Raw genomic sequence first — 12,181 nt, forward strand, 5'->3', positions numbered from 1 at the left:
GTTTCTTTAAATGAGCTTGACCATGTTCTGAGTCTCTTAACCACAGCTGAGAATACAGCAACCTCTTGGGGTGTTGACAAATCAGCTGAAGGAGATTAGGATTCGGTGCACTGACAGAGCAAACTCGCGAGGCAGCCTGCCCTGCAGCCAGCCAGGAACGGCCTTCAAGGAGCAGGAGGAAATCTGGCGGGACAGGGAGGAAGCATATGCAGCCTTTCCCTCAGCCTGGCTCAAGAGCTCCCTCCACCGCCTAGAAAGGGAGAAAGAGACTAACCAGGAGAGTGAGCTCCCCCTCAGGCCACTGGGTGACACCTGGAGGAGGGTGCCATAGCCCCCCATGCCTCCTCAAAGGGGAGGAATACAGCTGGGCGTGTCACTGAATTTTGCGTTCTTAAAATCTGGAGAAAAGTCATTTTGAGTCAACCTGAAACCAAAGTGTTCCAGAAATCTGGCGAATTGAAGTTAGGGAAAAACAAAACCTAATTTTGGATCCAAAATAATGTACTGTCTGCAGTTCAGGCATTTTAACCCTCTGGGATTTTTAATAAAAAGAAAACGAAATTTGGAACCAACGGGCGAGATTCACATAGCTCAGGAGGACGACATGGGGATTCCCCTCTGCCCGATAGCCCAGTGGTGAGGACTCTCAGCTGGGATGGGGGAGGCCTACGTCTGAGTTCTATTCTGGAGCAGGAGCTTGAACCCAGTTCTCCCACTCCCAGTGGATGCCCTGGCCACCAGGCTATTGGCTAAGTGCCTGTTGAAGCTGTTCCACTTGGTACCTGCTTGAGCCATGGGGCCTGAGAAAGAGTGACTCTATACCCTGGTAGTGGGTGAGTGGGTCTCAGCATCCTCGTCACACAACCCCCCCATTGCAAGTAGCGAAGGCCAGCCAGCAGAGAGGTCATGGTCTGAAAGCAGCATGGAGACAGATCTCCTCTGCCAAGAGACATGGATCCCAGAACAGAAGGATGGAGGGGATAGGAATCTTGCATTGCTGCTGCCTGTTCACAGGGGGCAGGGGTGAGCTGTCCATCTGGCACCTTTCTCCGGCATTAACTCCAATTCTTAATCACTGAGGGGGAAATCAAAGACAAAAGCCACGTCTCTCAAAACGTTTCTCAGCCTGGTTTTAAAACCACACTTGTTTCTTGAAGGCCAGCCCAGTTCTGGCCACTTTGGCACATTCTGCCAGGCACCACTCGGCCCTTTAGTTCACTCCTACATGCTCCAGGCTGAGGAATCAGCAGTTTGGAACAGTTCTCAAGCCAGCTTCTCCACTTTGCCTCTTGACACGTTGGGCATCGACCCTCTACCAGGGAGTGGGGCGTTGAAGGATGTCGTACAAACCCAGAATGACAGAAAACATTTCCAACGCCATAGCTGCTGCTCTCGGATAGAAAAGCCACAGGACCCACTACCCGGAGAGCATAGGACATTCTCTTTTGATATTAATCTCAGAGTTTATTCCTTAATTTTGTAAAAAAAAAGACTAATTATTTCAAATGAAATATATTCCTCTGTATGACATGAGGAATTATGAATTGATAACTGTTTCCTATCATTTTATACAATCTGCCACACCAATCCTTCAACTCAGTCACCGATAATTGCAAACAGATGTATTTTCTTGCTGACATGTTAAAAAGAAGCAGAAAGGCCCAGTGCTATCTTCCATCATCAATTTGCACTAAAGCAGAGAACAGATTTTCAGAGAACAGAACTGCTGGAGGAGCAGGAAGATTAAATTCCTATGGAACCAGGCATGTAAACTTTACAACAAAACAAGGCAGTTTGGGAAAACAATGAACTCTGAAAAAGTCCTTAATCCCAAACTAACCAAAAGCTTTTGTGAAGGAAAATTAATTTGCTGAAATTAATATGGCCGGGGCCTGTGGAAAACTTTGGAGCTGAGGTAATGCACTGGGAAGGTTAGCTTATCTAGCTGACATCTTTTTAGCATTAGCGCTCTCTCTCTCTCTGCATGCATTGTATAAGCACTATTGGCTTTCAGATGTCTATATTAGCATGTGTAAAAAGCAGGACAAGTCTCCCTCCGCATGAACAAGAGATGTGCAGGAGGTGGATCAGCTCCTACCCCCAGGGAGCCTGCCATGCCCAGCAGTGGCCTCTCACCCTGTGTAACTGAGGGATTGTCAAAAGCCACTGGGTCCCACTCTAACAAAGCCTGCTAAAGAACCTTCCAACTAGCAGGAAGTGCAGAGCAGTTGGGCCATTCAGAGTCAGCCACCCATCAAAAATAAGCAGCAGAACCCATTCTCCCCCCAGCCACCCAGGGATTAGGCATTGTTAGCAGTTTATTGTGACAGAACTGGTCCATGTAACAGACATGGTGAATTGTCCTTGTGAACCTTTGTTGCTAGAATCCCCAGTGCATTTACCATCTCCCCTAAGAAAGACATCTGGGCTTCTGCTGACCTACCCCCCACACCTCACTCCATTTGGGTGGTGTGTGATCCACATTTCACTACCCTTCAAACCAGCTACAGACTTGGGACCCCTCATGGCGTCTAGCCTGCCTATCCTAGAGAAGTGGCCCCTTCAGAACTTGGTGCATTGCCAGACATCCAAACAGTACCAGCTCTACACTGAAGCACATTTGCTTGGAGTGTCAAATCAGTTCACATCAGGTCCTCTTGCTCCGATCACCTTTTGAGGTGTTCCACAACCAACAGATATTGAGTGGGGCAGGACTTCTTTTTAACTTAACATTAAACAACAAAGGACATTTCTCCACAAATACAGCACTGAATTAACAGACTAAAGCTCTAGTTTAAGCTAGCCACAAGAAATTAAAAACCAAGGCGGAAATTCTTCTCTGCGTTGCCTTAGAGTTGTTGTGCTCAAAACAGTATCCGATCAGATGTGGGAGCCATAATACTCAGCAAACTCAGGACACGCTGCCGTTTGCCTGGGCCAGTTCCTACCTCTGAGCCCCCTGTGCTGCTTCCCTGCAGACTGTGCTTAACACAACCTCTCCTCTGGTTGCCAGACTCCAGCTTAGCTTCTCCCTAGGCCTCCCCAGCTCCCCCTGCCAACCCCTCAGGCTGTCTTTCTGTATCTCGCCCCTTCTCCAGGGCCCACCATGGGGCTTCATTCCATCCCTGTGGCTTCAGACTGCCTCCCCAAAGAGCAGGGACTGCCCATCTCTTCTCTCCTGGTCTCCCCTGCAGCTTTCACCCTCTCCTCAGCGAGTTCTCATCACAAATCAAGCTTGAGACACCCTCCAAGTGCAGCAAGGTGAGCTAATGAAGCGCTCAGACTCTTGTTAATCCTTATTTCACCTGCGTGGGTGGACAGCCCTTCACAGAAGGTCTGGAAGCACAGGCTGGAGCCAGGCAGGTGCTGTGCCAGCTCGCCATCCACACCTCTGCTAATACCGCTCTGTGCTGTCATATAGTGTCATCCACACAGTCTGGCCAATCCATCTCACTCCTACCATGCTGCAGCCCCTCCAGTTGCTAGGCAACATGGCCCAGGGACATTAGAGGGTTGCACACTGATCACTAAACAGACTCCCAGGAGTCAGTGCTCCAGGCTGCACTACTGCTGGCTTTTCAGCCCTGGCCCAAAAGGCCCCCTCAGCTCCACTCATAGGCAATGGCTCTGGTAGCCCGACAGTGGGGCAGCAATGCAGCTCACCCACAGGCAGTCCCATGCCGATCCATGCCATCCTGCCCTCCAAAGGCAGTCACCATCATGGCTCAGTCACAAGCACCAAGGACCCTTAGCTACCATACTTGCCGCTGGATCCTTAGTGACAGCTGCCCTGATGCCACTGCTCTAGTCATCGCATAGGGGCCTCTCACCTCTCTGGGGACATACCGTGCCCAGCGTAGAAACGAGGGTGGGCTTCTGGGATGAGGGGAGACAGGAAGCAACAGGGAGTTGGAGCCAAATGCCAGCTTTGCCAAGGGCACCTGTAGACCAAGGCTAATGCTCTCCTTTCTGAGTGCCATGCCTGAGCAAACAGGGCCAGGCCCCCTGGCCAGAACAAGGACCCTGTAGCAGGCAGAGGAGTCACTGGGGATCAGCCAATCACACACACGCTCCCAGCTCAACCTGGCCTGGAGAGTTTCAGCAAAGTGACTCTGAGCTGTTAATCCAAGGCTGATGTGACCATTACTGTGTCCCTCCTGACTGACCAGGGGAACTCCTAAGCCCATGTGGCTGGAGATAACTGCTCTGCAGCAGGCTACGTTCCCAGCTCTCGGAAGGGCTTTCAGACAGAACATAAAGCCTTGGCTATTCTGCAGCAGCCCGGGAATGATCAATAGAAGTGGAACTGACAGGGTGTTTAGCAAACATTAAACCTAGGAAGGCCTTTCAGGATTATTAAATAAACATCTAGGGTGAGTGAGAGGTGAGGATATGAAATAGCAAAGCACTTGTAAACACTCTGGGCCGGGCGGTTAGGGGCTGTACTAATGGAAAGGGGCAGCAGGGCATTTAATAATTAAATAAGGATCATCACTAATTACATCTCCAATCGCTGGCAAGTATTAATACAGGGGGAATGACTCTTATAAACATTTAACTGGATATTAACTTTGTATTAAGTTCATTTAACAAGACATTTTAAACATGTCCTCTCAGCCTTGCTGGAACTGCAGCGCACTGGCTCTTTAAACTAAGAATCATGGGGAGGCCTCTTCACGGCCTGTCTCATCCAGACCTCCTGAAGCAGGGAGCACAACTGTTAACCCTGCAGTTGGTGCTAACAGTTATGCAGTTGGCTCTGTAAGAGGAGGGACTGCAAGAGCCAGCTAGTCTAACCCCTGCCAAGATGCAAGATTTCTAGCCCCCTTCTGAGATGCATGATTCACATCAAAGCGAGCAGCACAGCGGTGCTCGGAAGGGTAGGAGCCAATTCAAGCTGCAGCAGGAAGTATATTGTCTTTGAATGGAGAGATCAGGCCACAGAATTCTCTCAATGGCCATTTGTTCAAAGCCCCTGTAAGCAAAATAGGCCAAATCAGCATGAGGGCCGCACACGGCAAGCTCGCAGTGCTGGAGAAGTAGCTGGAACGTCACGCTTTCCAGGTGGCTGGGGATGGGTCTGAATTATTTGCTGCAGATATTGGCAGGGCATCACCCACTGGTTGGTTCTTTCAGTGCTGGCAGCACTAGCACTGCTGTCACCACCATCAAACATGAGGCTCAGTAACTTTCAAGGAGCATAGCCTGCTGGGTGCACACTGAATGCTGAGATCTTGAGAAAAATCTAGCAGATCTAAGGCTTAAAAGGGAAAATCTCGCTGCCTGAGGCCGCTTGCCATCAGGGACAGACTGTGGCATTTTGTTGCCTAATGATTAGCATATTTAGCCTCTAAGAGATCTCTCTTCCAGGTTAAAACTTCCATTATCTCCCTTCCAGTCACTAAAGCACCAAGAACACATAGAAAACTGACAGCTGACCCCAGCTCATCCCCCCTCATCAGCATGCATCTAGAGCATCTTTCCTCTCCTATTGGCAGACTGAAAAAATGTTACAGCCAGTCCACTATGAAATGAGCAGCTTCATTAAACCCCACTCAATCCCCAGGCAGAGCACTGGGGAGCTTTAGACTACACCATTCTGAAGCACCTTTTGGTTTATCCTGAGATCCTGCTGCTGCTGCTTCATGAGAAGATGCAGTGTCCTCATGACAGAGCTTTCATTCAGAAGTTCATGGAATCACTCAGTACCATTATTGACTCTACATACTTGCCCAGAATTACCTTTGATGCAGAATGAATTGCCCAGAAATCTTTTTACTTATAAAATAAATCCAGTCTTGTCTATAAACCTGTCCCTACTGGTGCAGTGTGTATCACATCAGACACCCTGTCTAAGCCAATGAGAATAATTTCTAATGACCCCCTAAAGCCCCCAAAGGCCATGGAATTCATCCCAGCTTCTAACCTGAACAAAAGCTTTGTCTAATTTCTGTTATGGCCGAGCTAAGCCCCCATTTAAACCACGCACAATTTCATGTTGAAATAGTTAGAACTTCCAAAGTCCTCTCCAAATCAAAGTTATTTTCATACTTCTTGTACAGTGATTAAAAAGAACATTTGGTCTTTGTGTGCTAACCCACCCTTGAAAATGGCCATGTGAAGACATCACATGTGTATTTGGTTATACATATTATAGTTCATAACTTGCTTTGATTTAGTGCAATTATGAATATCAGACACAAGATACTGTGGTGTACTTTCCAAAGTATTTCAGAAGAAAGATACCCCCACCATTGTCATGACTTCCTAGGTAGCAGCAAAGTGGCAAGCAGATGAGGTATTCACTTCCCATCATCCTACTGGGGCAATTACTTATTGATAAACTACACTGGAACTCCTAGTAAATTAACCTCACCGCCACATTAATAACCCAAGAGTTCGGTGAGAGTCAGGTTGAGATAATGAACTGTGAAAGAAATGGCTTGCTCACAACATAATGTCACCCTAGTTGAACCAAGAAGATGGAAAAGGAGAAGGCATTAATCTTAGTAACCATAAAAGAGTTACCACGCACATTCCAGATTCCTGAAGGGGAATTAGGATCAGGAAAGAGAAAAGTAGACAAGAAAGTCTGCTAGCAAAGCACAGATCTCAATATAGAGTCATAGGTTCCAAGGCAAGAAGGCACCATTGTAATCATCTAGCTTGACCTCCTGTATAACTCAGTCCACAGAACATCCCCAGAATAATTCCTAGAGCATATAACCAAGAATCCAGACTATTCCATGATGAAGAGAGTGTTACAGTGAGATAGATAAAAGGTGCCACTGCAGTATCTATTCTATGGCCTGTGACTCTGACATGTGCAGTACGCAGGAGGTCAGAAAAAATAATTGTAATTCTGGCCTTCCTGGTCCACTCCAGCATTACAAAAGTTCAGCTCTGCAAAGCATGACACGGGCCTGGCATGGAGCAGCACTGCGCCCCAATATCTAGAGGGTGACAAGAGCTTTGTTTCAGGAAATAAGTGTCCATTTGGTTTTCATTGTTTACAACTCCATTAATATTTCCTAAAGTGGCCGCTGCACAGTCAGCAAACTAGAGGAGCCCAGAGCAGAAAGCTGTGTCTTCCTGGCTACCACATCTCTGTTACTCATTAGGGTAGACTCCTCTTTTCAGCACTTCCTGGATACCTTGCTGAGCTCGGGGATTTCAAAATAGGACCTCATTCAGCAATTGAGCAAGTTTAGAACACTCTGAACAGCATGTGACTTTTCTGTTAGGTCACTAGGTCAGTTGCATTATAGCAGTTTTTACAAGATCAAGAAATCACTGTTCATTTAATCACTTCACATCTACAAACGTCCCATGGCACTAGATGCATTAAAATCAGTGGAAGTGGTGCAGTGCTGTCCCGTCCTGTCCTGTGGAAATTCATCAGCTGACGCCAGTGCTCAGTTCAGATGTATGGGGAATCAGATCAGAGTGTGCTTATGTGTTATTTGAAATCACCTGACTGGTGTGAGTCTGTCTCTGCCAGCTCTTTCCTTCCCTTTAGGTTATATGCACCGTCTTTCTTCACTGTTATTCAAACAGAAAGTTTTTTATCATGTCTGATGATTTGAGAACATCTCTCTGCCCTGCTCCCTGGACATTTGAGTCAAACGCTCTCCATTCCCCTAAGAAGAATGGAGATATTCCCTGCTATTCACACCTGTGACAGAGCCAGAGCACAGGAAGATTCATGAGCTATCACAGGGGCAGCATTTGAACCACTGCCGTGGAGACTCATGAGTGATGAGGACTCTAATGTAGATGCCATTTCTCTAACCAAATGCAGATGGGCACATCTCAGCCCTTAGTTCAGCACTCAGGCAGAGCCTGGGAGGCCAGGTGAAAGTTGTCAGTGCTGAGGAGGCCTCAGTTTTTAATCCCGTTGCATACAAAGCAGGTCTGAAGACACAGAAGAGTAATCTACCCTTCCACCCACTGTAACAGCACTGCTCAGAGGGAGCTGACACTGGAGCACCCGTTCTGTTGCAGGGCTCAGACACATCAGTCCAGATGTTGCTGGAACCAAGGTTTCTCTGGATTTTAAGGAAAAATGTTCACAGTACACAGATTGTAGAGCTGGTAACATCTAGAAAAGAAAGCTTCCTCCTTGCTGAATTACCTTCTTCCTTCTCTTCTCATCCAAGGCAGAATCATAGGCTCTGCTGCGCTTCCCCACACCCTATGCTTCGGTGCACTCCTGACTTTTTCTTCCTGACACTGCTGTGATTTCCGCTGGTGACAGGCCCCCTGAGAGTAGGGGCAAGGACTACAGCTCTGTAATAGCTCCTTGTCCTGCAAAATATTTGCTGAGTTCCCCAGCAGCTGTCTGTCCTGGTCGTGTCCCAAAAAGATCCAGTGGCTGGCTGGCAGGCTGGTGTTCTGCACCCACTAGAAGAAACCTTCCCCTTGATTAGTCTGCTCTTTCCGGTCCCCATATTTCCCAGCAAGGGTCAAGGCAGAATGCAAATTGCCAGCGATGTGGAAAATTAATTGGGGGATGGAAGCTGACTTTTGTCTAGCGTGAAAGGAAATTTTATTTGTTTATAACTCAACTACAAACTGAATGCCAGAAATTCAATTAACAGATGATACGTAACAGAAGGAATACTGAAGGAAACAAAAAAGAAACATTATTGGGGAGGATCAACTGAGTCAAAGTGATGGTGCTTTATTATATGCAATAATTCATATCTAGAAGATCAAAATGTCAGGCAGTTAGCAAGCTTGAAAGGCCTCTCTTCCCATAATTTAGTTGCTACAACCCTCTCATAAATCAACATTGGCTTCCCAGTCAGGACAGTGCAAACTGTCTCTGCTCCAGCTCAGTGGAGCTGCTGAGGAATGTGAAGAGGATATAAAGCCTGAAGCTGAGTTTTCCTTTAAAAAGGTGGTGGCCTGACCTTTAAAATGGGAGCAGACTTCAGCATGTGGTGATGAGTGCTGTGCGGCACGGGATCTAGAGCTCCACCAGTGCTTCTCTCTGCAGGGCTCAATTTCAGCATCTGCTGGGACTCTGTTTACTAAAGGCTGAAGGTCAACAGTGCACAGAATGGAAATCAAGTCACATTCACAGTGCCCCAGAGACTTGCCCAACACCTGAGATTATGCCATCAGAAGGCATTACAGCTCCTGGCTTGCACTGTCTGGCTACACACCACCATGTCTCTTGATTGCCTCATGCTCATAGAAATTAAGTAGTTGATGGTGTTTCTCTTTAAAATGCCCAGTCTCAACCCTTCTGTGTCACAGCTAACCTGTCAGTCATCCCACAGCAAGGCTTGCAAAGGAATGAGACCTCTCACCATCTCCACCAGGCAAGCTGGTTTGCAGAAACTAGCTCCAATGCCTGCTGGAGCATCTGAAAGTCAGCCAGTTTCCTCTCTGTACTAGTCTCCCAACAGAATAAATTTAAACTGAGCATATGTGCAGACATAACATTTTACATCTATTTTAACTATTAGGATTTAAACCTGAGATTACAATTAAAATGTAAAAATATGTATGAGAGTTACTTGTGTTCAGATCTCCCAGCTGCTTCCAGATTAGGAGAGCCCTACAGATTTTCTGATTTAACAATTTCTTATGCTTTCAAATGTCAGTGTCTCTATTTGTTTGACTCCCTACATGACCTGATATCTCCATGTAACTTTTTCTCACAGCATATTTTCCCCATTGTTTACATTCATTCGAAGTTTCACGTTTCAGTAACTTTTTCTTTCAAGAGAATATAAGGGAAATATACCCACTCCCTGTCAATATGGTCTCACTCTGGATATTTTATCCAATAACCTGGAAACACTCTCTAATTTGGTACCCCACATTTCTGACCAGATGCCACCGAAAACCTCCGATGAAAAGAACTGATCAACAAATTTTGAGTTTCAAAACTTTCAGTGAAAAAGGGGCACATTCTTTGAGAAATCATTCCCTTTTCTCAAACAGCTCTGCAATTATACGTGATGTTTACTGATACTCCACACCCTTATTTGGTAACTCCTGCTTTAAGTAGTGGCTTCAGAAGATCTAAGACTGAAAAACTTAGTTGCAGAGCATGAGATAAACTATTAAAATCCCAAAATTTAAGCTATCCCAGATGCCAGCTCTTAATTGTCCTTTGAGCAGAGATAAGATAAAACTTCAAAGCCCCTCAAAGCAATAGACCAGGAATCCTGACCCCTAGTTTTAAATTTGCCATAATTTTGATATAGTGTCAGTTCCAGCTCTCTCTTATTTCACTGGGATTTCAAAAGGATTGTACATCTGATGCACTCCACCTGTGAGCCATCACCATCTGCAGCGCTTTCAGATCAATTGACCATTTCTCTTTAGTGATGGGAAAATAATTAGTTTAATCAAAATGGCCTCAGAGTAGAAGCCTCGATTGACGGGGTGGAGGATGTGGGAACATCTTTACTGGAAGTTTGCCTGCTTTCGTTACGGCTAACAAAACACGGACACTTATTAACGCTAGGAAATTCACAGTCATAGAATTTTCCCCAGTGACACTGTTTGCTGCCAAAAGGCCTAGTTGCTTTCTGAGAGAATTCAGTGTCACTGGGAAGAATGCGTAGGCATGAGTGACATCATTGTGGTAACCAAAATTGAAATGCGCGAGTATTTCGAGGTACTCAAAATAAAACCACAGTGAGGAATCTCTGCAAAAAAATGAAGGTGTTTTAATAGGAATCTTGGGGCTCCTGTTAACAGCTCCAAATATCAAGCTTTGCAGTGTGTTAATCCTTTGGCACCCACAACACAAATGAGATTTAACAGACTTGTGGCAAAGTAACTCACTAGTCAGGGTGCCCCCTCGCGCTAGGCACGGCATTGGAGGGTCTTTCTCCACTATAATTCTGCTTCTACCTTTCCCCGCTTATCGGCATCTTCCCCCCCCATCTGGGAATGCTCCTATTCCTGCCATGGAATGCTGGCTACGGAGGAGCGTCTGCAAAGCCATTGCCAGCATCTCCAGCAGTCACTGGGCTGCCTTCCAACCAGTCCTTCTGTTCCCCTCAGGACTGCTCGTGGGGCTGGCAGTCCCTCAGACACTGGCCTCCAGGTAGGAGCCCCCCAGCTCTCCTCTATGGAGCTGGACTTGCAGCTTGGGCTAGCAGCAGGGCCTCAGTCCACTGCTCCCTCAGTTGGCTCCGTTTGCTTAATTAGTGCCTGGGTTCAGAGGGGTTCCCAGTCTTCCTGCTAGTGGGAAGAGGTCCGTTCACCTCGCAGGGCAGGGCCCTTCTGAACTGGGTCTCCCCCTTTCAAGGCTCTTCCTCCAAGATTGGCATGCCTTGCAGGTGTGACGGGGCAGAGCCGCCTGAGCCCCCAGCTGCTCTGTAGTGCCTGCTCTCCCAGGGCAGGGTTTGTATACACCCTCCCAAAGCTCACTTACAATATTTTTCAGTCAAAAAAAATTAAAGTAGATTTAAATTCTTAAAGCAAGAAATATGAGCTGTTTAATGGTATAACCAAAAAAATTACTATTCAACTGCTTGGAACTGCCATTTTAATTTGTCATTCTTATTTAAAAAGTTAAGCTATAAAAGGCACCTTTTGTTTTTGCAATATGCATCAAAGTACATGTTTAACCTCCCTCATCCCTGTGTGCCAAGCACCTACACACTAAGCACGCTTTGGAAGCAATGACCTGATGCTATTTTGGGGGCACTTCTCCCCAGAATGTGATAGGTTCAAGATATCCAGGAACATTAAGCAAAGTTTCTTTATTGAAGGCTACTGTGGACCATCACTTCATTTTTCTGTTCTGTACTCTGTACTCTGTATGAGTTGAAACATGTGATGTGTCTGATGTGACAGGAGCTTTAATGAGAATACCCAGCTCTTACATAGCACACTTCATGAGTAGAGCTCAAAGTGCTTCCAAAGGAGGGCAATATCATTATCCTCCTTTCACATATGGGGAAACTGAGGCACAGAGAAGGGCAGTGATTTTCCCACGGTCACTCAGCAAGCCAGTGGCCAATCTGAGACTAGAGCCCAGATCTCCTGAGTCCCAGTCCAGTGTTCTATCCACTTCAAATGCATAGGTACTTAGAGGGGAGTTGGTATCGGTCTGGACTAGAGATGGTTGGAAAAAGGAAACCTATGTTTGCAAAACTTTTCAAAATTGCAAAGGTGTTTTCATTTTGAAGGACTCAAACATACCCAT

Source organism: Emydura macquarii, unplaced genomic scaffold (genome assembly GCF_026122565.2).
Source record: "Emydura macquarii macquarii isolate MOO-44397 ecotype Brisbane River unplaced genomic scaffold, CSIRO-AGI_Emac_v2 contig_201, whole genome shotgun sequence".
Taxonomy (NCBI): Eukaryota; Metazoa; Chordata; order Testudines; family Chelidae; genus Emydura; species Emydura macquarii.